Here is a 27,873-nt window from a genome sequence, read left to right on the forward strand (position 1 = left end):
CTCTTTGGAGGCGAGCTCATTACAGTGATTAACATTAAAACTAACTGGGTGGTCTCCTCTCGAGAGCGGATCTCATTTTTGTCAACACCCGAGTAATTGTATCTTGCCGAATTACGATTGTTGTTTGTGGCGTGCTGAAAATTTTTCTTTGGCGAACGTTAAGCAAGAATTCATGGCACACACCTGAGGGGAGAAATCCGATTTTAATGTTTACATTGTTCATTACTGGGTTTTCTCCTCCATGGTGCGTTACCTTCAAATATACAAGTTTGCCAGATTGCAAATATTTTTATATGTTTCGTGCTTTATAATTTCGGTTATCCGTTAATACTACATTATGGTGCCAGTTGAAATATAAGTTCACGGAATCTCCTTCGATGTGAGATCATGACGGTGTTGTAAATTTTAGCTTCACTGGGTGGTCTCCTCTCGAAGGCGGTTTTCATTCAACAGAAGAAAGAGGATACACAGAAATAATTGTGTTCTAGGATTTCTTTTCCACCAGTTGAAATAATAATGTGCGCACTTGAGAGGCGATTGCCAAGTTTATGTTTTATTTTTCATTACTGGGTTTTCTCCTTCATGGCGCGTGATGCTTATACCCTCGACTGTTAAATAAAATTTTCTTATGTGGGCTTTGGTTCCACTTCTCTTTGGCTTTGTCCTATTTGGAACTGATAAAGCTATTGAGTGGTGGCACCGCGGCCCTTCCATCGATAATACAATGTATTAGTCCAGAAGTTAAAATTCGTTAATATTGCAAGTTTTTAAAATCTTGAAGGGAAACACTCCCATTCTTGGTGTTCGTGGTTACATTTTTCTGGTTTACTATTTTGGATGTAGGGAATTCATGTCAATGCTTTTATGTAAGAAAATTATATTTTTAAAATGATACGTAAGCCGTTTCTTTTAAGGAAAAGAAGTTCATTGTGTAATTTCATTTTCATTGGATATTGTTGAAGTTGTCATGCTGTAACCAAATGTGCAGGCGAGTGGGAAGTAACTTGTTTCCCTCCCAATCCACCGACTGAAATTTGAGACACCTGGGACGTTGATAACTTTCATTTGCTTGTTTGCTTTCTGAGACGAAGGTTGTCAAGATTCCGATTGCAGTGTTTGTAAATCTGTACTGTGATATAGTGTAGTATAAAGTTGATCCTTACTTATGAAATAGACGAAAATGGAACGTATATTTAGTAGGGATTCATCAGATGTGGAAAGATTTTTGCGTTATTTACTTTCGTTTATGTTTAAATGTAGTTTTATCAAAAATTTCAGTATGTTATTTTAAAAGGATATGTGTGGGACCTCTTTGGAGGTGAGCTCATTACAGTGATTAACATTAAAACTCACTGGGTGGTCTCCTCTCGAGAGCGGATCTCATTTTTGTCAACACCCGAGTAATTGTATCTTGCCGAATTACGATTGTTATTTGTGGCGTGCTGAAAATTTTTCTTTGGCGAACGTTAAGCAAGAATTCATGGCACACACCTGAGGGGAGAAATCCGAGTTTAATGTTTACATTTTTCATTACTGGGTTTTCTCCTCCATGGTGCGTTACCTTCATATATACAAGTTTGCCAGATTGCAAATATTTTTATATGTTTCGTGCTTTATAATTTCGGTTATCCGTTAATACTATATTATGGTGCCAGTTGAAATATAAGTTCACGGAATCTCCTTCGAAGTGAGATCATGACGGTGATGTAAATTTTAGCTTCACTGGGTGGTCTCCTCTCGAAGGCGGTTTTCATTCAACAGAAGAAAGAGGATACACAAAAATAATTGTGTTCTAGGATTTCTTTTCCACCAGTTGAAATAATAATGTGCGCACTTGAGAGGCGATTGCCAAGTTTATGTTTTATATTTCATTACTGGGTTTTCTCCTTCATGGCGCGTGATGCTTATACCCTCGACTGTTAAGAAATAAAATTTTCTTATGTAGGCTTTGGTTCCACTTCTCTTTGGCTTTGTCCTATTTGGAACTGATAAAGCTATTGAGTGGTGGCACCGCGGCCCTTTCATCGATAATACAATGTATTAGTCCAGAAGTTAAAATTCGTTAATATTGCAAGTTTTTAGAATCTTGAAGGGAAACACTCCCATTCTTGGTGTTCGTGGTTAAATTTTTCTGGTTTAATATTTTAAATGTAGGGAAATCATGTCAATGCTTTTATGTAAGAAAATTATATTTTTAAAATGATACGTAAGCCGTTTCTTTTAAGGAAAAGAAGTTCCTTGTGTAATTTCATTTTCATTGGATATTGTTGAAGTTGTCATGCTGTAACCAAATGTGCAGGCGAGTGGGAAGTAACTTGTTTCCCTCCCACTCCACCGACTGAAATTTGAGACACTTGGGACGTTGATAACTTTCATTTGCTTGTTTGCTTTCTGAGACGAAGGTTGTCAAGATTCCGATTGCAGTGTTTGTAAATCTGTACTGTGATATAATGTAGGATAAAGTTGATCCTTACTTATGAAATAGACGAAAATGGTACGTATATTTAGTAGGGATTCATCAGATGTGGATAGATTTTTGCGTTATTTACTTTCGTTTATGTTTAAATGTAGTTTTATCAAAATTTTCAGTATGTTATTTTAAAAGGAAATGTGTTGGGACTTCTTTGGAGGCGAGCTCATTACAGTGATTAACATTAAAACTCACTGGGTGGTCTCCTCGAGAGCGGATCTCATTTTTGTCAACACCCGAGTAATTGTATCTTGCCCAATTACGATTGTTGTTTGTGGCGTGCTGAAAATTTTTCTTTGGCGAACGTTAAGCAAGAATTCATGGCACACACCTGAGGGGAGAAATCCGAGTTTAATGTTTACATTGTTCATTACTGGGTTTTCTCCTCCATGGTGCGTTACCTTCAAATATACAAGTTTGCCAGATTGCAAATATTTTTATATGTTTCGTGCTTTATAATTTCGGTTATCCGTTAATACTATATTATGGTGCCAGTTGAAATATAAGTTCACGGAATCTCCTTCGAGGTGAGATCATGACGGTGATGTAAATTTTAGCTTCACTGTGTGGTCTCCTCTCGAAGGCGGTTTTCATTCAACAGAAGAAAGAGGATACACAAAAATAATTGTGTTCTAGGATTTCTTTTCCACCAGTTGAAATAATAATGTGCGCACTTGAGAGGCGATTGCCAAGTTTATGTTTTATTTTTCATTACTGGGTTTTCTCCTTCATGGCGCGTGATTCTTATACCCTCGACTGTTAAATAAAATTTTCTTATGTGGGCTTTGGTTCCACTTCTCTTTGGCTTTGTCCTATTTGGAACTGATAAAGCTATTGAGTGGTGGCACCGCGGCCCTTTCATCGATAATACAATGTATTAGTCCAGAAGTTAAAATTCGTTAATATTGCAAGTTTTTAAAATCTTGAAGGGAAACACTCCCATTCTTGGTGTTCTTGGTTAAATTTTTCTGGTTTAATATTTTGATGTAGGGAATTCATGTCAATGCTTTTATGTAAGAAAATTATATTTTTAAAATGATACGTAAGCCGTTTCTTTTAAGGAAAAGAAGTTCCTTGTGTAATTTCATTTTCATTGGATATTGTTGAAGTTGTCATGCTGTAACCAAATGTGCAGGCGAGTGGGAAGTAACTTGCTTCCCTCCCACTCCACCGACTGAAATTTGAGACACCTGGGACGTTGATAACTTTCATTTGCTTGTTTGCTTTCTGAGACGAAGGTTGGCAAGTTTCCGATTGCAGTGTTTGTAAATCTGTACTGTGAAATAGTGTAGGATAAAGTTGATCCTTACTTATGAAATAGACGAAAATGGTACGTATATTTAGTAGGGATTCATCAGATGTGAATAGATTTTTGCGTTATTTACTTTCGTTTATGTTTAAATGTAGTTTTATCAAAATTTTCAGTATGTTATTTTAAAAGGAAATGTGTTGGGACCTCTTTGGAGGCGAGCTCATTACAGTGATTAACATTAAAACTCACTGGGTGATCTCCTCGAGAGCGGATCTCATTTTTGTCAACACCCGAGTAATTGTATCTTGCCGAATTACGATTGTTGTTTGTGGCGTGCTGAAAATTTTTCTTTGGCGAACGTTAAGCAAGAATTCATGGCACACACCTGAGGGGAGAAATCCGAATTTAATGTTTACATTTTTCATTACTGGGGTTTCTCCTCCATGGTGCGTTACCTTCAAATATACAAGTTTGCCAGATTGCAAATATTTTTATATGTTTCGTGCTTTATAATTTCGGTTATCCGTTAATACTATATTATGGTGCCAGTTGAAATATAAGTTCACGGAATCTCCTTCGAGGTGAGATCATGACGGTGATGTAAATTTTAGCTTCACTGGGTGGTCTCCTCTCGAAGGCGGTTTTCATTCAACAGAAGAAAGAGGATACACAAAAATAATTGTGTTCTAGGATTTCTTTTCCACCAGTTGAAATAATAATGTGCGCACTTGAGAGGCGATTGCCAAGTTTATGTTTTATTTTTCATTACTGGGTTTTCTCCTTCATGGCGCTTGATGCTTATACCCTCGACTGTTAAGAAATAAAATTTTCTTATGTAGGCTTTGGTTCCACTTCTCTTTGGCTTTGTCCTATTTGGAACTGATAAAGCTATTGAGTGGTGGCACAGCGGCCCTTCCATCGACAATACAATGTATTAGTCCAGAAGTTAAAATTCGTTAATATTGGAAGTTTTTAAAATCTTGAAGGGAAACACTCCCATTCTTGGTGTTCTTGGTTAAATTTTTCTGGTTTACTATTTTGGATGTAGGGAATTCATGTCAATGCTTTTATGTAAGAAAATTATATTTGTAAAATGATACGTAAGCCGTTTCTTTTAAGGAAAAGAAGTTCCTTGTGTAATTTCATTTTCATTGGATATTGTTGAAGTTGTCATGCTGTAACCAAATGTGCAGGCGAGTGGGAAGTAACTTGCTTCCCTCCCACTCCACCGACTGAAATTTGAGACATCTGGGACGTTGATAACTTTCATTTGCTTGTTTGCTTTCTGAGACGAAGGTTGGCAAGTTTCCGATTGCAGTGTTTGTAAATCTGTACTGTGATATAGTGTAGGATAAAGTTGATCCTTACTTATGAAATAGACGAAAATGGTACGTATATTTAGTAGGGATTCATCAGATGTGGATAGATTTTTGCGTTATTTACTTTCGTTTATGTTTAAATGTAGTTTTATCAAAATTTTCAGTATGTTATTTTAAAAGGAAATGTGTTGGGACCTCTTTGGAGTCGAGCTCATTACAGTGATTAACATTAAAACTAACTGGGTGGTCTCCTCTCGAGAGCGGATCTCATTTTTGTCAACACCCGAGTAATTGTATCTTGCCGAATTACGATTGTTGTTTGTGGCGTGCTGAAAATTTTTCTTTGGCGAACGTTAAGCAAGAATTCATGGCACACACCTGAGGGGAGAAATCCGATTTTAATGTTTACATTGTTCATTACTGGGTTTTCTCCTCCATGGTGCGTTACCTTCAAATATACAAGTTTGCCAGATTGCAAATATTTTTATATGTTTCGTGCTTTATAATTTCGGTTATCCGTTAATACTACATTATGGTGCCAGTTGAAATATAAGTTCACGGAATCTCCTTCGATGTGAGATCATGACGGTGATGTAAATTTTAGCTTCACTGGGTGGTCTCCTCTCGAAGGCGGTTTTCATTCAACAGAAGAAAGAGGATACACAAAAATAATTGTGTTCTAGGATTTCTTTTCCACCAGTTGAAATAATAATGTGCGCACTTGAGAGGCGATTGCCAAGTTTATGTTTTATTTTTCATTACTGGGTTTTCTCCTTCATGGCGCGTGATGCTTATACCCTCGACTGTTAAATAAAATTTTCTTATGTGGGCTTTGGTTCCACTTCTCTTTGGCTTTGTCCTATTTGGAACTGATAAAGCTATTGAGTGGTGGCACCGCGGCCCTTTCATCGATAATACAATGTATTAGTCCAGAAGTTAAAATTCGTTAATATTGCAAGTTTTTAGAATCTTGAAGGGAAACACTCCCATTCTTGGTGTTCGTGGTTAAATTTTTCTGGTTTAATATTTTAAATGTAGGGAAATCATGTCAATGCTTTTATGTAAGAAAATTATATTTTTAAAATGATACGTAAGCCGTTTCTTTTAAGGAAAAGAAGTTCCTTGTGTAATTTCATTTTCATTGGATATTGTTGAAGTTGTCATGCTGTAACCAAATGTGCAGGCGAGTGGGAAGTAACTTGTTTCCCTCCCACTCCACCGACTGAAATTTGAGACACCTGGGACGTTGATAACTTTCATTTGCTTGTTTTCTTTCTGAGACGAAGGTTGTCAAGATTCCGATTGCAGTGTTTGTAAATCTGTACTGTGATATAATGTAGGATAAAGTTGATCCTTACTTATGAAATAGACGAAAATGGTACGTATATTTAGTAGGGATTCATCAGATGTGGATAGATTTTTGCGTTATTTACTTTCGTTTATGTTTAAATGTAGTTTTATCAAAATTTTCAGTATGTTATTTTAAAAGGAAATGTGTTGGGACTTCTTTGGAGGCGAGCTCATTACAGTGATTAACATTAAAACTCACTGGGTGGTCTCCTCGAGAGCGGATCTCATTTTTGTCAACACCCGAGTAATTGTATCTTGCCCAATTACGATTGTTGTTTGTGGCGTGCTGAAAATTTTTCTTTGGCGAACGTTAAGCAAGAATTCATGGCACACACCTGAGGGGAGAAATCCGAGTTTAATGTTTACATTGTTCATTACTGGGTTTTCTCCTCCATGGTGCGTTACCTTCAAATATACAAGTTTGCCAGATTGCAAATATTTTTATATGTTTCGTGCTTTATAATTTCGGTTATCCGTTAATACTATATTATGGTGCCAGTTGAAATATAAGTTCACGGAATCTCCTTCGAGGTGAGATCATGACGGTGATGTAAATTTTAGCTTCACTGTGTGGTCTCCTCTCGAAGGCGGTTTTCATTCAACAGAAGAAAGAGGATACACAAAAATAATTGTGTTCTAGGATTTCTTTTCCACCAGTTGAAATAATAATGTGCGCACTTGAGAGGCGATTGCCAAGTTTATGTTTTATTTTTCATTACTGGGTTTTCTCCTTCATGGCGCGTGATTCTTATACCCTCGACTGTTAAATAAAATTTTCTTATGTGGGCTTTGGTTCCACTTCTCTTTGGCTTTGTCCTATTTGGAACTGATAAAGCTATTGAGTGGTGGCACCGCGGCCCTTTCATCGATAATACAATGTATTAGTCCAGAAGTTAAAATTCGTTAATATTGCAAGTTTTTAAAATCTTGAAGGGAAACACTACCATTCTTGGTGTTCGTGTTTAAATTTTTCTGGTTTACTATTTTGGATGTAGGGAATTCATGTCAATGCTTTTATGTAAGAAAATTATATTTGTAAAATGATACGTAAGCCGTTTCTTTTAAGGAAAAGAAGTTCCTTGTGTAATTTCATTTTCATTGGATATTGTTGAAGTTGTCATGCTGTAACCAAATGTGCAGGCGAGTGGGAAGTAACTTGCTTCCCTCCCACTCCACCGACTGAAATTTGAGACATCTGGGACGTTGATAACTTTCATTTGCTTGTTTGCTTTCTGAGACGAAGGTTGGCAAGTTTCCGATTGCAGTGTTTGTAAATCTGTACTGTGATATAGTGTAGGATAAAGTTGATCCTTACTTATGAAATAGACGAAAATGGTACGTATATTTAGTAGGGATTCATCAGATGTGGATAGATTTTTGCGTTATTTACTTTCGTTTATGTTTAAATGTAGTTTTATCAAAATTTTCAGTATGTTATTTTAAAAGGAAATGTGTTGGGACCTCTTTGGAGTCGAGCTCATTACAGTGATTAACATTAAAACTAACTGGGTGGTCTCCTCTCGAGAGCGGATCTCATTTTTGTCAACACCCGAGTAATTGTATCTTGCCGAAATACGATTGTTGTTTGTGGCGTGCTGAAAATTTTTCTTTGGCGAACGTTAAGCAAGAATTCATGGCACACACCTGAGGGGAGAAATCCGATGTTAATGTTTACATTGTTCATTACTGGGTTTTCTCCTCCATGGTGCGTTACCTTCAAATATACAAGTTTGCCAGATTGCAAATATTTTTATATGTTTCGTGCTTTATAATTTCGGTTATCCGTTAATACTATATTATGGTGCCAGTTGAAATATAAGTTCACGGAATCTCCTTCGAAGTGAGATCATGACGGTGATGTAAATTTTAGCTTCACTGGGTGGTCTCCTTTCGAAGGCGGTTTTCATTCAACAGAAGAAAGAGGATACACAAAAATAATTGTGTTCTAGGATTTCTTTTCCACCAGTTGAAATAATAATGTGCGCACTTGAGAGGCGATTGCCAAGTTTATGTTTTATATTTCATTACTGGGTTTTCTCCTTCATGGCGCGTGATGCTTATACCCTCGACTGTTAAGAAATAAAATTTTCTTATGTAGGCTTTGGTTCCACTTCTCTTTGGCTTTGTCCTATTTGGAACTGATAAAGCTATTGAGTGGTGGCACCGCGGCCCTTTCATCGATAATACAATGTATTAGTCCAGAAGTTAAAATTCGTTAATATTGCAAGTTTTTAGAATCTTGAAGGGAAACACTCCCATTCTTGGTGTTCGTGGTTAAATTTTTCTGGTTTAATATTTTAAATGTAGGGAAATCATGTCAATGCTTTTATGTAAGAAAATTATATTTTTAAAATGATACGTAAGCCGTTTCTTTTAAGGAAAAGAAGTTCCTTGTGTAATTTCATTTTCATTGGATATTGTTGAAGTTGTCATGCTGTAACCAAATGTGCAGGCGAGTGGGAAGTAACTTGCTTCCCTCCCACTCCACCGACTGAAATTTGAGACACCTGGGACGTTGATAACTTTCATTTGCTTGTTTGCTTTCTGAGACGAAGGTTGGCAAGTTTCCGATTGCAGTGTTTGTAAATCTGTACTGTGAAATAGTGTAGGATAAAGTTGATCCTTACTTATGAAATAGACGAAAATGGTACGTATATTTAGTAGGGATTCATCAGATGTGAATAGATTTTTGCGTTATTTACTTTCGTTTATGTTTAAATGTAGTTTTATCAAAATTTTCAGTATGTTATTTTAAAAGGAAATGTGTTGGGACCTCTTTGGAGGCGAGCTCATTACAGTGATTAACATTAAAACTCACTGGGTGATCTCCTCGAGAGCGGATCTCATTTTTGTCAACACCCGAGTAATTGTATCTTGCCGAATTACGATTGTTGTTTGTGGCGTGCTGAAAATTTTTCTTTGGCGAACGTTAAGCAAGAATTCATGGCACACACCTGAGGGGAGAAATCCGAATTTAATGTTTACATTTTTCATTACTGGGGTTTCTCCTCCATGGTGCGTTACCTTCAAATATACAAGTTTGCCAGATTGCAAATATTTTTATATGTTTCGTGCTTTATAATTTCGGTTATCCGTTAATACTATATTATGGTGCCAGTTGAAATATAAGTTCACGGAATCTCCTTCGAGGTGAGATCATGACGGTGATGTAAATTTTAGCTTCACTGGGTGGTCTCCTCTCGAAGGCGGTTTTCATTCAACAGAAGAAAGAGGATACACAAAAATAATTGTGTTCTAGGATTTCTTTTCCACCAGTTGAAATAATAATGTGCGCACTTGAGAGGCGATTGCCAAGTTTATGTTTTATTTTTCATTACTGGGTTTTCTCCTTCATGGCGCTTGATGCTTATACCCTCGACTGTTAAGAAATAAAATTTTCTTATGTAGGCTTTGGTTCCACTTCTCTTTGGCTTTGTCCTATTTGGAACTGATAAAGCTATTGAGTGGTGGCACAGCGGCCCTTCCATCGACAATACAATGTATTAGTCCAGAAGTTAAAATTCGTTAATATTGCAAGTTTTTAAAATCTTGAAGGGAAACACTCCCATTCTTGGTGTTCTTGGTTAAATTTTTCTGGTTTACTATTTTGGATGTAGGGAATTCATGTCAATGCTTTTATGTAAGAAAATTATATTTGTAAAATGATACGTAAGCCGTTTCTTTTAAGGAAAAGAAGTTCCTTGTGTAATTTCATTTTCATTGGATATTGTTGAAGTTGTCATGCTGTAACCAAATGTGCAGGCGAGTGGGAAGTAACTTGCTTCCCTCCCACTCCACCGACTGAAATTTGAGACATCTGGGACGTTGATAACTTTCATTTGCTTGTTTGCTTTCTGAGACGAAGGTTGGCAAGTTTCCGATTGCAGTGTTTGTAAATCTGTACTGTGATATAGTGTAGGATAAAGTTGATCCTTACTTATGAAATAGACGAAAATGGTACGTATATTTAGTAGGGATTCATCAGATGTGGATAGATTTTTGCGTTATTTACTTTCGTTTATGTTTAAATGTAGTTTTATCAAAATTTTCAGTATGTTATTTTAAAAGGAAATGTGTTGGGACCTCTTTGGAGTCGAGCTCATTACAGTGATTAACATTAAAACTAACTGGGTGGTCTCCTCTCGAGAGCGGATCTCATTTTTGTCAACACCCGAGTAATTGTATCTTGCCGAATTACGATTGTTGTTTGTGGCGTGCTGAAAATTTTTCTTTGGCGAACGTTAAGCAAGAATTCATGGCACCCACCTGAGGGGAGAAATCCGATTTTAATGTTTACATTGTTCATTACTGGGTTTTCTCCTCCATGGTGCGTTACCTTCAAATATACAAGTTTGCCAGATTGCAAATATTTTTATATGTTTCGTGCTTTATAATTTCGGTTATCCGTTAATACTACATTATGGTGCCAGTTGAAATATAAGTTCACGGAATCTCCTTCGATGTGAGATCATGACGGTGATGTAAATTTTAGCTTCACTGGGTGGTCTCCTCTCGAAGGCGGTTTTCATTCAACAGAAGAAAGAGGATACACAGAAATAATTGTGTTCTAGGATTTCTTTTCCACCAGTTGAAATAATAATGTGCGCACTTGAGAGGCGATTGCCAAGTTTATGTTTTATTTTTCATTACTGGGTTTTCTCCTTCATGGCGCGTGATGCTTATACCCTCGACTGTTAAATAAAATTTTCTTATGTGGGCTTTGGTTCCACTTCTCTTTGGCTTTGTCCTATTTGGAACTGATAAAGCTATTGAGTGGTGGCACCGCGGCCCTTTCATCGATAATACAATGTATTAGTCCAGAAGTTAAAATTCGTTAATATTGCAAGTTTTTAAAATCTTGAAGGGAAACACAACCATTCTTGGTGTTCGTGTTTAAATTTTTCTGGTTTACTATTTTGGATGTAGGGAATTCATGTCAATGCTTTTATGTAAGAAAATTATATTTTTAAAATGATAAGTAAGCCGTTTCTTTTAAGGAAAAGAAGTTCCTTGTGTAATTTCATTTTCATTGGATATTGTTGAAGTTGTCATGCTGTAACCAAATGTGCAGGCGAGTGGGAAGTAACTTGCTTCCCTCCCACTCCACCGACTGAAATTTGAGACATCTGGGACGTTGATAACTTTCATTTGCTTGTTTGCTTTCTGAGACGAAGGTTGGCAAGTTTCCGATTGCAGTGTTTGTAAATCTGTACTGTGATATAGTGTAGGATAAAGTTGATCCTTACTTATGAAATAGAAGAAAATGGTACGTATATTTAGTAGGGATTCATCAGATGTGGAAAGATTTTTGCGTTATTTACTTTCGTTTATGTTTAAATGTAGTTTTATCAAAAATTTCAGTATGTTATTTTAAAAGGATATGTGTGGGACCTCTTTGGAGGTGAGCTCATTACAGTGATTAACATTAAAACTCACTGGGTGGTCTCCTCTCGAGAGCGGATCTCATTTTTGTCAACACCCGAGTAATTGTATCTTGCCGAATTACGATTGTTATTTGTGGCGTGCTGAAAATTTTTCTTTGGCGAACGTTAAGCAAGAATTCATGGCACACACCTGAGGGGAGAAATCCGAGTTTAATGTTTACATTTTTCATTACTGGGTTTTCTCCTCCATGGTGCGTTACCTTCATATATACAAGTTTGCCAGATTGCAAATATTTTTATATGTTTCGTGCTTTATAATTTCGGTTATCCGTTAATACTATATTATGGTGCCAGTTGAAATATAAGTTCACGGAATCTCCTTCGAAGTGAGATCATGACGGTGATGTAAATTTTAGCTTCACTGGGTGGTCTCCTCTCGAAGGCGGTTTTCATTCAACAGAAGAAAGAGGATACACAAAAATAATTGTGTTCTAGGATTTCTTTTCCACCAGTTGAAATAATAATGTGCGCACTTGTTAGGCGATTGCCAAGTTTATGTTTTATATTTCATTACTGGGTTTTCTCCTTCATGGCGCGTGATGCTTATACCCTCGACTGTTAAGAAATAAAATTTTCTTATGTAGGCTTTGGTTCCACTTCTCTTTGGCTTTGTCCTATTTGGAACTGATAAAGCTATTGAGTGGTGGCACCGCGGCCCTTTCATCGATAATACAATGTATTAGTCCAGAAGTTAAAATTCGTTAATATTGCAAGTTTTTAGAATCTTGAAGGGAAACACTCCCATTCTTGGTGTTCGTGGTTAAATTTTTCTGGTTTAATATTTTAAATGTAGGGAAATCATGTCAATGCTTTTATGTAAGAAAATTATATTTTTAAAATGATACGTAAGCCGTTTCTTTTAAGGAAAAGAAGTTCCTTGTGTAATTTCATTTTCATTGGATATTGTTGAAGTTGTCATGCTGTAACCAAATGTGCAGGCGAGTGGGAAGTAACTTGTTTCCCTCCCACTCCACCGACTGAAATTTGAGACACTTGGGACGTTGATAACTTTCATTTGCTTGTTTGCTTTCTGAGACGAAGGTTGTCAAGATTCCGATTGCAGTGTTTGTAAATCTGTACTGTGATATAATGTAGGATAAAGTTGATCCTTACTTATGAAATAGACGAAAATGGTACGTATATTTAGTAGGGATTCATCAGATGTGGATAGATTTTTGCGTTATTTACTTTCGTTTATGTTTAAATGTAGTTTTATCAAAATTTTCAGTATGTTATTTTAAAAGGAAATGTGTTGGGACTTCTTTGGAGGCGAGCTCATTACAGTGATTAACATTAAAACTCACTGGGTGGTCTCCTCGAGAGCGGATCTCATTTTTGTCAACACCCGAGTAATTGTATCTTGCCCAATTACGATTGTTGTTTGTGGCGTGCTGAAAATTTTTCTTTGGCGAACGTTAAGCAAGAATTCATGGCACACACCTGAGGGGAGAAATCCGAGTTTAATGTTTACATTGTTCATTACTGGGTTTTCTCCTCCATGGTGCGTTACCTTCAAATATACAAGTTTGCCAGATTGCAAATATTTTTATATGTTTCGTGCTTTATAATTTCGGTTATCCGTTAATACTATATTATGGTGCCAGTTGAAATATAAGTTCACGGAATCTCCTTCGAGGTGAGATCATGACGGTGATGTAAATTTTAGCTTCACTGTGTGGTCTCCTCTCGAAGGCGGTTTTCATTCAACAGAAGAAAGAGGATACACAAAAATAATTGTGTTCTAGGATTTCTTTTCCACCAGTTGAAATAATAATGTGCGCACTTGAGAGGCGATTGCCAAGTTTATGTTTTATTTTTCATTACTGGGTTTTCTCCTTCATGGCGCGTGATTCTTATACCCTCGACTGTTAAATAAAATTTTCTTATGTGGGCTTTGGTTCCACTTCTCTTTGGCTTTGTCCTATTTGGAACTGATAAAGCTATTGAGTGGTGGCACCGCGGCCCTTTCATCGATAATACAATGTATTAGTCCAGAAGTTAAAATTCGTTAATATTGCAAGTTTTTAAAATCTTGAAGGGAAACACTCCCATTCTTGGTGTTCTTGGTTAAATTTTTCTGGTTTAATATTTTGATGTAGGGAGTTCATGTCAATGCTTTTATGTAAGAAAATTATATTTTTAAAATGATACGTAAGCCGTTTCTTTTAAGGAAAAGAAGTTCCTTGTGTAATTTCATTTTCATTGGATATTGTTGAAGTTGTCATGCTGTAACCAAATGTGCAGGCGAGTGGGAAGTAACTTGCTTCCCTCCCACTCCACCGACTGAAATTTGAGACACCTGGGACGTTGATAACTTTCATTTGCTTGTTTGCTTTCTGAGACGAAGGTTGGCAAGTTTCCGATTGCAGTGTTTGTAAATCTGTACTGTGAAATAGTGTAGGATAAAGTTGATCCTTACTTATGAAATAGACGAAAATGGTACGTATATTTAGTAGGGATTCATCAGATGTGAATAGATTTTTGCGTTATTTACTTTCGTTTATGTTTAAATGTAGTTTTATCAAAATTTTCAGTATGTTATTTTAAAAGGAAATGTGTTGGGACCTCTTTGGAGGCGAGCTCATTACAGTGATTAACATTAAAACTCACTGGGTGATCTCCTCGAGAGCGGATCTCATTTTTGTCAACACCCGAGTAATTGTATCTTGCCGAATTACGATTGTTGTTTGTGGCGTGCTGAAAATTTTTCTTTGGCGAACGTTAAGCAAGAATTCATGGCACACACCTGAGGGGAGAAATCCGAATTTAATGTTTACATTTTTCATTACTGGGGTTTCTCCTCCATGGTGCGTTACCTTCAAATATACAAGTTTGCCAGATTGCAAATATTTTTATATGTTTCGTGCTTTATAATTTCGGTTATCCGTTAATACTATATTATGGTGCCAGTTGAAATATAAGTTCACGGAATCTCCTTCGAGGTGAGATCATGACGGTGATGTAAATTTTAGCTTCACTGGGTGGTCTCCTCTCGAAGGCGGTTTTCATTCAACAGAAGAAAGAGGATACACAAAAATAATTGTGTTCTAGGATTTCTTTTCCACCAGTTGAAATAATAATGTGCGCACTTGAGAGGCGATTGCCAAGTTTATGTTTTATTTTTCATTACTGGGTTTTCTCCTTCATGGCGCTTGATGCTTATACCCTCGACTGTTAAGAAATAAAATTTTCTTATGTAGGCTTTGGTTCCACTTCTCTTTGGCTTTGTCCTATTTGGAACTGATAAAGCTATTGAGTGGTGGCACCGCGGCCCTTTCATCGATAATACAATGTATTAGTCCAGAAGTTAAAATTCGTTAATATTGCAAGTTTTTAAAATCTTGAAGGGAAACACTACCATTCTTGGTGTTCGTGTTTAAATTTTTCTGGTTTACTATTTTGGATGTAGGGAATTCATGTCAATGCTTTTATGTAAGAAAATTATATTTGTAAAATGATACGTAAGCCGTTTCTTTTAAGGAAATGAAGTTCCTTGTGTAATTTCATTTTCATTGGATATTGTTGAAGTTGTCATGCTGTAACCAAATGTGCAGGCGAGTGGGAAGTAACTTGCTTCCCTCCCACTCCACCGACTGAAATTTGAGACATCTGGGACGTTGATAACTTTCATTTGCTTGTTTGCTTTCTGAGACGAAGGTTGGCAAGTTTCCGATTGCAGTGTTTGTAAATCTGTACTGTGATATAGTGTAGGATAAAGTTGATCCTTACTTATGAAATAGACGAAAATGGTACGTATATTTAGTAGGGATTCATCAGATGTGGATAGATTTTTGCGTTATTTACTTTCGTTTATGTTTAAATGTAGTTTTATCAAAATTTTCAGTATGTTATTTTAAAAGGAAATGTGTTGGGACCTCTTTGGAGTCGAGCTCATTACAGTGATTAACATTAAAACTAACTGGGTGGTCTCCTCTCGAGAGCGGATCTCATTTTTGTCAACACCCGAGTAATTGTATCTTGCCGAATTACGATTGTTGTTTGTGGCGTGCTGAAAATTTTTCTTTGGCGAACGTTAAGCAAGAATTCATGGCACACACCTGAGGGGAGAAATCCGATTTTAATGTTTACATTGTTCATTACTGGGTTTTCTCCTCCATGGTGCGTTACCTTCAAATATACAAGTTTGCCAGATTGCAAATATTTTTATATGTTTCGTGCTTTATAATTTCGGTTATCCGTTAATACTACATTATGGTGCCAGTTGAAATATAAGTTCACGGAATCTCCTTCGATGTGAGATCATGACGGTGATGTAAATTTTAGCTTCACTGGGTGGTCTCCTCTCGAAGGCGGTTTTCATTCAACAGAAGAAAGAGGATACACAAAAATAATTGTGTTCTAGGATTTCTTTTCCACCAGTTGAAATAATAATGTGCGCACTTGAGAGGCGATTGCCAAGTTTATGTTTTATTTTTCATTACTGGGTTTTCTCCTTCATGGCGCGTGATGCTTATACTCTCGACTGTTAAATAAAATTTTCTTATGTGGGCTTTGGTTCCACTTCTCTTTGGCTTTTTCCTATTTGGAACTGATAAAGCTATTGAGTGGTGGCACCGCGGCCCTTCCATCGATAATACAATGTATTAGTCCAGAAGTTAAAATTCGTTAATATTGCAAGTTTTTAAAATCTTGAAGGGAAACACTCCCATTCTTGGTGTTCGTGGTTACATTTTTCTGGTTTACTATTTTGGATGTAGGGAATTCATGTCAATGCTTTTATGTAAGAAAATTATATTTTTAAAATGATACGTAAGCCGTTTCTTTTAAGGAAAAGAAGTTCCTTGTGTAATTTCATTTTCATTGGATATTGTTGAAGTTGTCATGCTGTAACCAAATGTGCAGGCGAGTGGGAAGTAACTTGTTTCCCTCCCACTCCACCGACTGAAATTTGAGACACCTGGGACGTTGATAACTTTCATTTGCTTGTTTGCTTTCTGAGACGAAGGTTGTCAAGATTCCGATTGCAGTGTTTGTAAATCTGTACTGTGATATAGTGTAGGATAAAGTTGATCCTTACTTATGAAATAGACGAAAATGGTACGTATATTTAGTAGGGATTCATCAGATGTGGATAGATTTTTGCGTTATTTACTTTCGTTTATGTTTAAATGTAGTTTTATCAAAAATTTCAGTATGTTATTTTAAAAGGAAATGTGTTGGGACCTCTCTGGAGGTGAGCTCATTACAGTGATTAACATTAAAACTCACTGGGTGGTCTCCTCTCGAGAGCGGATCTCATTTTTGTCAACACCCGAGTAATTGTATCTTGCCGAATTACGATTGTTATTTGTGGAGTGCTGAAAATTTTTCTTTGGCGAACGTTAAGCAAGAATTCATGGCACACACCTGAGGGGAGAAATCCGAATTTAATGTTTACATTTTTCATTACTGGGGTTTCTCCTCCATGGTGCGTTACCTTCAAATATACAAGTTTGCCAGATTGCAAATATTTTTATATGTTTCGTGCTTTATAATTTCGGTTATCCGTTAATACTATATTATGGTGCCAGTTGAAATATAAGTTCACGGAATCTCCTTCGAGGTGAGATCATGACGGTGATGTAAATTTTAGCTTCACTGGGTGGTCTCCTCTCGAAGGCGGTTTTCATTCAACAGAAGAAAGAGGATACACAAAAATAATTGTGTTCTAGGATTTCTTTTCCACCAGTTGAAATAATAATGTGCGCACTTGAGAGGCGATTGCCAAGTTTATGTTTTATTTTTCATTACTGGGTTTTCTCCTTCATGGCGCGTGATGCTTATACCCTCGACTGTTAAGAAATAAAATTTTCTTATGTAGGCTTTGGTTCCACTTCTCTTTGGCTTTGTCCTATTTGGAACTGATAAAGCTATTGAGTGGTGGCACCGCGGCCCTTCCATCGATAATACAATGTATTAGTCCAGAAGTTAAAATTCGTTAATATTGCAAGTTTTTAAAATCTTGAAGGGAAACACTCCCATTCTTGGTGTTCTTGGTTAAATTTTTCTGGTTTACTATTTTGGATGTAGGGAATTCATGTCAATGCTTTTATGTAAGAAAATTATATTTTTAAAATGATACGTAAGCCGTTTCTTTTAAGGAAAAGAAGTTCCTTGTGTAATTTCATTTTCATTGGATATTGTTGATGTTGTCATGCTGTAACCAAATGTGCAGGCGAGTGGGAAGTAACTTGCTTCCCTCCCACTCCACCGACTGAAATTTGAGACACCTGGGACGTTGATAACTTTCATTTGCTTGTTTGCTTTCTGAGACGAAGGTTGGCAAGTTTCCGATTGCAGTGTTTGTAAATCTGTACTGTGATATAGTGTAGGATAAAGTTGATCCTTACTTATGAAATAGACGAAAATGGTACGTATATTTAGTAGGGATTCATCAGATGTGAATAGATTTTTGCGTTATTTACTTTCGTTTATGTTTAAATGTAGTTTTATCAAAATTTTCAGTATGTTATTTTAAAAGGAAATGTGTTGGGACCTCTTTGGAGGCGAGCTCATTACAGTGATTAACATTAAAACTCACTGGGTGGTCTCCTCTCGAGAGCGGATCTCATTTTTGTCAACACCCGAGTAATTGTATCTTGCCGAATTACGATTGTTGTTTGTGGCGTGCTGAAAATTTTTCTTTGGCGAACGTTAAGCAAGAATTCATGGCACACACCTGAGGGGAGAAATCCGATTTTAATGTTTACATTGTTCATTACTGGGTTTTCTCCTCCATGGTGCGTTACCTTCAAATATACAAGTTTGCCAGATTGCAAATATTTTTATATGTTTCGTGCTTTATAATTTCGGTTATCCGTTAATACTACATTATGGTGCCAGTTGAAATATAAGTTCACGGAATCTCCTTCGATGTGAGATCATGACGGTGTTGTAAATTTTAGCTTCACTGGGTGGTCTCCTCTCGAAGGCGGTTTTCATTCAACAGAAGAAAGAGGATACACAGAAATAATTGTGTTCTTGGATTTCTTTTCCACCAGTTGAAATAATAATGTGCGCACTTGAGAGGCGATTGCCAAGTTTATGTTTTATTTTTCATTACTGGGTTTTCTCCTTCATGGCGCGTGATGCTTATACCCTCGACTGTTAAATAAAATTTTCTTATGTGGGCTTTGGTTCCACTTCTCTTTGGCTTTGTCCTATTTGGAACTGATAAAGCTATTGAGTGGTGGCACCGCGGCCCTTCCATCGATAATACAATGTATTAGTCCAGAAGTTAAAATTCGTTAATATTGCAAGTTTTTAAAATCTTGAAGGGAAACACTCCCATTCTTGGTGTTCGTGGTTACATTTTTCTGGTTTACTATTTTGGATGTAGGGAATTCATGTCAATGCTTTTATGTAAGAAAATTATATTTTTAAAATGATACGTAAGCCGTTTCTTTTAAGGAAAAGAAGTTCCTTGTGTAATTTCATTTTCATTGGATATTGTTGAAGTTGTCATGCTGTAACCAAATGTGCAGGCGAGTGGGAAGTAACTTGTTTCCCTCCCACTCCACCGACTGAAATTTGAGACACTTGGGACGTTGATAACTTTCATTTGCTTGTTTGCTTTCTGAGACGAAGGTTGTCAAGATTCCGATTGCAGTGTTTGTAAATCTGTACTGTGATATAATGTAGGATAAAGTTGATCCTTACTTATGAAATAGACGAAAATGGTACGTATATTTAGTAGGGATTCATCAGATGTGGATAGATTTTTGCGTTATTTACTTTCGTTTATGTTTAAATGTAGTTTTATCAAAATTTTCAGTATGTTATTTTAAAAGGAAATGTGTTGGGACTTCTTTGGAGGCGAGCTCATTACAGTGATTAACATTAAAACTCACTGGGTGGTCTCCTCGAGAGCGGATCTCATTTTTGTCAACACCCGAGTAATTGTATCTTGCCCAATTACGATTGTTGTTTTTGGCGTGCTGAAAATTTTTCTTTGGCGAACGTTAAGCAAGAATTCATGGAAAACACCTGAGGGGAGAAATCCGAGTTTAATGTTTACATTGTTCATTACTGGGTTTTCTCCTCCATGGTGCGTTACCTTCAAATATACAAGTTTGCCAGATTGCAAATATTTTTATATGTTTCGTGCTTTATAATTTCGGTTATCCGTTAATACTATATTATGGTGCCAGTTGAAATATAAGTTCACGGAATCTCCTTCGAGGTGAGATCATGACGGTGATGTAAATTTTAGCTTCACTGTGTGGTCTCCTCTCGAAGGCGGTTTTCATTCAACAGAAGAAAGAGGATACACAAAAATAATTGTGTTCTAGGATTTCTTTTCCACCAGTTGAAATAATAATGTGCGCACTTGAGAGGCGATTGCCAAGTTTATGTTTTATTTTTCATTACTGGGTTTTCTCCTTCATGGCGCGTGATTCTTATACCCTCGACTGTTAAATAAAATTTTCTTATGTGGGCTTTGGTTCCACTTCTCTTTGGCTTTGTCCTATTTGGAACTGATAAAGCTATTGAGTGGTGGCACCGCGGCCCTTTCATCGATAATACAATGTATTAGTCCAGAAGTTAAAATTCGTTAATATTGCAAGTTTTTAAAATCTTGAAGGGAAACACTCCCATTCTTGGTGTTCTTGGTTAAATTTTTCTGGTTTAATATTTTGATGTAGGGAATTCATGTCAATGCTTTTATGTAAGAAAATTATATTTTTAAAATGATACGTAAGCCGTTTCTTTTAAGGAAAAGAAGTTCCTTGTGTAATTTCATTTTCATTGGATATTGTTGAAGTTGTCATGCTGTAACCAAATGTGCAGGCGAGTGGGAAGTAACTTGCTTCCCTCCCACTCCACCGACTGAAATTTGAGACACCTGGGACGTTGATAACTTTCATTTGCTTGTTTGCTTTCTGAGACGAAGGTTGGCAAGTTTCCGATTGCAGTGTTTGTAAATCTGTACTGTGAAATAATGTAGGATAAAGTTGATCCTTACTTATGAAATAGACGAAAATGGTACGTATATTTAGTAGGGATTCATCAGATGTGAATAGATTTTTGCGTTATTTACTTTCGTTTATGTTTAAATGTAGTTTTATCAAAATTTTCAGTATGTTATTTTAAAAGGAAATGTGTTGGGACCTCTTTGGAGGCGAGCTCATTACAGTGATTAACATTAAAACTCACTGGGTGATCTCCTCGAGAGCGGATCTCATTTTTGTCAACACCCGAGTAATTGTATCTTGCCGAATTACGATTGTTGTTTGTGGCGTGCTGAAAATTTTTCTTTGGCGAACGTTAAGCAAGAATTCATGGCACACACCTGAGGGGAGAAATCCGAATTTAATGTTTACATTTTTCATTACTGGGGTTTCTCCTCCATGGTGCGTTACCTTCAAATATACAAGTTTGCCAGATTGCAAATATTTTTATATGTTTCGTGCTTTATAATTTCGGTTATCCGTTAATACTATATTATGGTGCCAGTTGAAATATAAGTTCACGGAATCTCCTTCGAGGTGAGATCATGACGGTGATGTAAATTTTAGCTTCACTGGGTGGTCTCCTCTCGAAGGCGGTTTTCATTCAACAGAAGAAAGAGGATACACAAAAAAAATTGTGTTCTAGGATTTCTTTTCCACCAGTTGAAATAATAATGTGCGCACTTGAGAGGCGATTGCCAAGTTTATGTTTTATTTTTCATTACTGGGTTTTCTCCTTCATGGCGCTTGATGCTTATACCCTCGACTGTTAAGAAATAAAATTTTCTTATGTAGGCTTTGGTTCCACTTCTCTTTGGCTTTGTCCTATTTGGAACTGATAAAGCTATTGAGTGGTGGCACCGCGGCCCTTTCATCGATAATACAATGTATTAGTCCAGAAGTTAAAATTCGTTAATATTGCAAGTTTTTAAAATCTTGAAGGGAAACACTACCATTCTTGGTGTTCGTGTTTAAATTTTCCTGGTTTACTATTTTGGATGTAGGGAATTCATGTCAATGCTTTTATGTAAGAAAATTATATTTGTAAAATGATACGTAAGCCGTTTCTTTTAAGGAAATGAAGTTCCTTGTGTAATTTCATTTTCATTGGATATTGTTGAAGTTGTCATGCTGTAACCAAATGTGCAGGCGAGTGGGAAGTAACTTGCTTCCCTCCCACTCCACCGACTGAAATTTGAGACATCTGGGACGTTGATAACTTTCATTTGCTTGTTTGCTTTCTGAGACGAAGGTTGGCAAGTTTCCGATTGCAGTGTTTGTAAATCTGTACTGTGATATAGTGTAGGATAAAGTTGATCCTTACTTATGAAATAGACGAAAATGGTACGTATATTTAGTAGGGATTCATCAGATGTGGATAGATTTTTGCGTTATTTACTTTCGTTTATGTTTAAATGTAGTTTTATCAAAATTTTCAGTATGTTATTTTAAAAGGAAATGTGTTGGGACCTCTTTGGAGTCGAGCTCATTACAGTGATTAACATTAAAACTAACTGGGTGGTCTCCTCTCGAGAGCGGATCTCATTTTTGTCAACACCCGAGTAATTGTATCTTGCCGAATTACGATTGTTGTTTGTGGCGTGCTGAAAATTTTTCTTTGGCGAACGTTAAGCAAGAATTCATGGCACACACCTGAGGGGAGAAATCCGATTTTAATGTTTACATTGTTCATTACTGGGTTTTCTCCTCCATGGTGCGTTACCTTCAAATATACAAGTTTGCCAGATTGCAAATATTTTTATATGTTTCGTGCTTTATAATTTCGGTTATCCGTTAATACTACATTATGGTGCCAGTTGAAATATAAGTTCACGGAATCTCCTTCGATGTGAGATCATGACGGTGATGTAAATTTTAGCTTCACTGGGTGGTCTCCTCTCGAAGGCGGTTTTCATTCAACAGAAGAAAGAGGATACACAAAAATAATTGTGTTCTAGGATTTCTTTTCCACCAGTTGAAATAATAATGTGCGCACTTGAGAGGCGATTGCCAAGTTTATGTTTTATTTTTCATTACTGGGTTTTCTCCTTCATGGCGCGTGATGCTTATACCCTCGACTGTTAAATAAAATTTTCTTATGTGGGCTTTGGTTCCACTTCTCTTTGGCTCTTTCCTATTTGGAACTGATAAAGCTATTGAGTGGTGGCACCGCGGCCCTTCCATCGATAATACAATGTATTAGTCCAGAAGTTAAAATTCGTTAATATTGCAAGTTTTTAAAATCTTGAAGGGAAACACTCCCATTCTTGGTGTTCGTGGTTACATTTTTCTGGTTTACTATTTTGGATGTAGGGAATTCATGTCAATGCTTTTATGTAAGAAAATTATATTTTTAAAATGATACGTAAGCCGTTTCTTTTAAGGAAAAGAAGTTCCTTGTGTAATTTCATTTTCATTGGATATTGTTGAAGTTGTCATGCTGTAACCAAATGTGCAGGCGAGTGGGAAGTAACTTGTTTCCCTCCCACTCCACCGACTGAAATTTGAGACACTTGGGACGTTGATAACTTTCATTTGCTTGTTTGCTTTCTGAGACGAAGGTTGTCAAGATTCCGATTGCAGTGTTTGTAAATCTGTACTGTGATATAATGTAGGATAAAGTTGATCCTTACTTATGAAATAGACGAAAATGGTACGTATATTTAGTAGGGATTCATCAGATGTGGATAGATTTTTGCGTTATTTACTTTCGTTTATGTTTAAATGTAGTTTTATCAAAATTTTCAGTATGTTATTTTAAAAGGAAATGTGTTGGGACTTCTTTGGAGGCGAGCTCATTACAGTGATTAACATTAAAACTCACTGGGTGGTCTCCTCGAGAGCGGATCTCATTTTTGTCAACACCCGAGTAATTGTATCTTGCCCAATTACGATTGTTGTTTTTGGCGTGCTGAAAATTTTTCTTTGGCGAACGTTAAGCAAGAATTCATGGCACACACCTGAGGGGAGAAATCCGAGTTTAATGTTTACATTGTTCATTACTGGGTTTTCTCCTCCATGGTGCGTTACCTTCAAATATACAAGTTTGCCAGATTGCAAATATTTTTATATGTTTCGTGCTTTATAATTTCGGTTATCCGTTAATACTATATTATGGTGCCAGTTGAAATATAAGTTCACGGAATCTCCTTCGAGGTGAGATCATGACGGTGATGTAAATTTTAGCTTCACTGTGTGGTCTCCTCTCGAAGGCGGTTTTCATTCAACAGAAGAAAGAGGATACACAAAAATAATTGTGTTCTAGGATTTCTTTTCCACCAGTTGAAATAATAATGTGCGCACTTGAGAGGCGATTGCCAAGTTTATGTTTTATTTTTCATTACTGGGTTTTCTCCTTCATGGCGCGTGATTCTTATACCCTCGACTGTTAAATAAAATTTTCTTATGTGGGCTTTGGTTCCACTTCTCTTTGGCTTTGTCCTATTTGGAACTGATAAAGCTATTGAGTGGTGGCACCGCGGCCCTTTCATCGATAATACAATGTATTAGTCCAGAAGTTAAAATTCGTTAATATTGCAAGTTTTTAAAATCTTGAAGGGAAACACTCCCATTCTTGGTGTTCTTGGTTAAATTTTTCTGGTTTAATATTTTGATGTAGGGAATTCATGTCAATGCTTTTATGTAAGAAAATTATATTTTTAAAATGATACGTAAGCCGTTTCTTTTAAGGAAAAGAAGTTCCTTGTGTAATTTCATTTTCATTGGATATTGTTGAAGTTGTCATGCTGTAACCAAATGTGCAGGCGAGTGGGAAGTAACTTGCTTCCCTCCCACTCCACCGACTGAAATTTGAGACACCTGGGACGTTGATAACTTTCATTTGCTTGTTTGCTTTCTGAGACGAAGGTTGGCAAGTTTCCGATTGCAGTGTTTGTAAATCTGTACTGTGAAATAATGTAGGATAAAGTTGATCCTTACTTATGAAATAGACGAAAATGGTACGTATATTTAGTAGGGATTCATCAGATGTGAATAGATTTTTGCGTTATTTACTTTCGTTTATGTTTAAATGTAGTTTTATCAAAATTTTCAGTATGTTATTTTAAAAGGAAATGTGTTGGGACCTCTTTGGAGGCGAGCTCATTACAGTGATTAACATTAAAACTCACTGGGTGATCTCCTCGAGAGCGGATCTCATTTTTGTCAACACCCGAGTAATTGTATCTTGCCGAATTACGATTGTTGTTTGTGGCGTGCTGAAAATTTTTCTTTGGCGAACGTTAAGCAAGAATTCATGGCACACACCTGAGGGGAGAAATCCGAATTTAATGTTTACATTTTTCATTACTGGGGTTTCTCCTCCATGGTGCGTTACCTTCAAATATACAAGTTTGCCAGATTGCAAATATTTTTATATGTTTCGTGCTTTATAATTTCGGTTATCCGTTAATACTATATTATGGTGCCAGTTGAAATATAAGTTCACGGAATCTCCTTCGAGGTGAGATCATGACGGTGATGTAAATTTTAGCTTCACTGGGTGGTCTCCTCTCGAAGGCGGTTTTCATTCAACAGAAGAAAGAGGATACACAAAAAAAATTGTGTTCTAGGATTTCTTTTCCACCAGTTGAAATAATAATGTGCGCACTTGAGAGGCGATTGCCAAGTTTATGTTTTATTTTTCATTACTGGGTTTTCTCCTTCATGGCGCTTGATGCTTATACCCTCGACTGTTAAGAAATAAAATTTTCTTATGTAGGCTTTGGTTCCACTTCTCTTTGGCTTTGTCCTATTTGGAACTGATAAAGCTATTGAGTGGTGGCACCGCGGCCCTTTCATCGATAATACAATGTATTAGTCCAGAAGTTAAAATTCGTTAATATTGCAAGTTTTTAAAATCTTGAAGGGAAACACTACCATTCTTGGTGTTCGTGTTTAAATTTTCCTGGTTTACTATTTTGGATGTAGGGAATTCATGTCAATGCTTTTATGTAAGAAAATTATATTTGTAAAATGATACGTAAGCCGTTTCTTTTAAGGAAATGAAGTTCCTTGTGTAATTTCATTTTCATTGGATATTGTTGAAGTTGTCATGCTGTAACCAAATGTGCAGGCGAGTGGGAAGTAACTTGCTTCCCTCCCACTCCACCGACTGAAATTTGAGACATCTGGGACGTTGATAACTTTCATTTGCTTGTTTGCTTTCTGAGACGAAGGTTGGCAAGTTTCCGATTGCAGTGTTTGTAAATCTGTACTGTGATATAGTGTAGGATAAAGTTGATCCTTACTTATGAAATAGACGAAAATGGTACGTATATTTAGTAGGGATTCATCAGATGTGGATAGATTTTTGCGTTATTTACTTTCGTTTATGTTTAAATGTAGTTTTATCAAAATTTTCAGTATGTTATTTTAAAAGGAAATGTGTTGGGACCTCTTTGGAGTCGAGCTCATTACAGTGATTAACATTAAAACTAACTGGGTGGTCTCCTCTCGAGAGCGGATCTCATTTTTGTCAACACCCGAGTAATTGTATCTTGCCGAATTACGATTGTTGTTTGTGGCGTGCTGAAAATTTTTCTTTGGCGAACGTTAAGCAAGAATTCATGGCACACACCTGAGGGGAGAAATCCGATTTTATTGTTTACATTGTTCATTACTGGGTTTTCTCCTCCATGGTGCGTTACCTTCAAATATACAAGTTTGCCAGATTGCAAATATTTTTATATGTTTCGTGCTTTATAATTTCGGTTATCCGTTAATACTACATTATGGTGCCAGTTGAAATATAAGTTCACGGAATCTCCTTCGATGTGAGATCATGACGGTGATGTAAATTTTAGCTTCACTGGGTGGTCTCCTCTCGAAGGCGGTTTTCATTCAACAGAAGAAAGAGGATACACAAAAATAATTGTGTTCTAGGATTTCTTTTCCACCAGTTGAAATAATAATGTGCGCACTTGAGAGGCGATTGCCAAGTTTATGTTTTATTTTTCATTACTGGGTTTTCTCCTTCATGGCGCGTGATGCTTATACCCTCGACTGTTAAATAAAATTTTCTTATGTGGGCTTTGGTTCCACTTCTCTTTGGCTTTTTCCTATTTGGAACTGATAAAGCTATTGAGTGGTGGCACCGCGGCCCTTCCATCGATAATACAATGTATTAGTCCAGAAGTTAAAATTCGTTAATATTGCAAGTTTTTAAAATCTTGAAGGGAAACACTCCCATTCTTGGTGTTCGTGGTTACATTTTTCTGGTTTACTATTTTGGATGTAGGGAATTCATGTCAATGCTTTTATGTAAGAAAATTATATTTTTAAAATGATACGTAAGCCGTTTCTTTTAAGGAAAAGAAGTTCCTTGTGTAATTTCATTTTCATTGGATATTGTTGAAGTTGTCATGCTGTAACCAAATGTGCAGGCGAGTGGGAAGTAACTTGTTTCCCTCCCACTCCACCGACTGAAATTTGAGACACCTGGGACGTTGATAACTTTCATTTGCTTGTTTGCTTTCTGAGACGAAGGTTGTCAAGATTCCGATTGCAGTGTTTGTAAATCTGTACTGTGATATAGTGTAGGATAAAGTTGATCCTTACTTATGAAATAGACGAAAATGGTACGTATATTTAGTAGGGATTCATCAGATGTGGATAGATTTTTGCGTTATTTACTTTCGTTTATGTTTAAATGTAGTTTTATCAAAAATTTCAGTATGTTATTTTAAAAGGAAATGTGTTGGGACCTCTCTGGAGGTGAGCTCATTACAGTGATTAACATTAAAACTCACTGGGTGGTCTCCTCTCGAGAGCGGATCTCATTTTTGTCAACACCCGAGTAATTGTATCTTGCCGAATTACGATTGTTATTTGTGGAGTGCTGAAAATTTTTCTTTGGCGAACGTTAAGCAAGAATTCATGGCACACACCTGAGGGGAGAAATCCGAATTTAATGTTTACATTTTTCATTACTGGGGTTTCTCCTCCATGGTGCGTTACCTTCAAATATACAAGTTTGCCAGATTGCAAATATTTTTATATGTTTCGTGCTTTATAATTTCGGTTATCCGTTAATACTATATTATGGTGCCTGTTGAAATATAAGTTCACGGAATCTCCTTCGAGGTGA

Source organism: Lepisma saccharinum, chromosome 17, assembly GCF_977018435.1.
Source record: "Lepisma saccharinum chromosome 17, izLepSacc3.1, whole genome shotgun sequence".
Lineage (NCBI taxonomy): Eukaryota > Metazoa > Arthropoda > Insecta > Zygentoma > Lepismatidae > Lepisma > Lepisma saccharinum.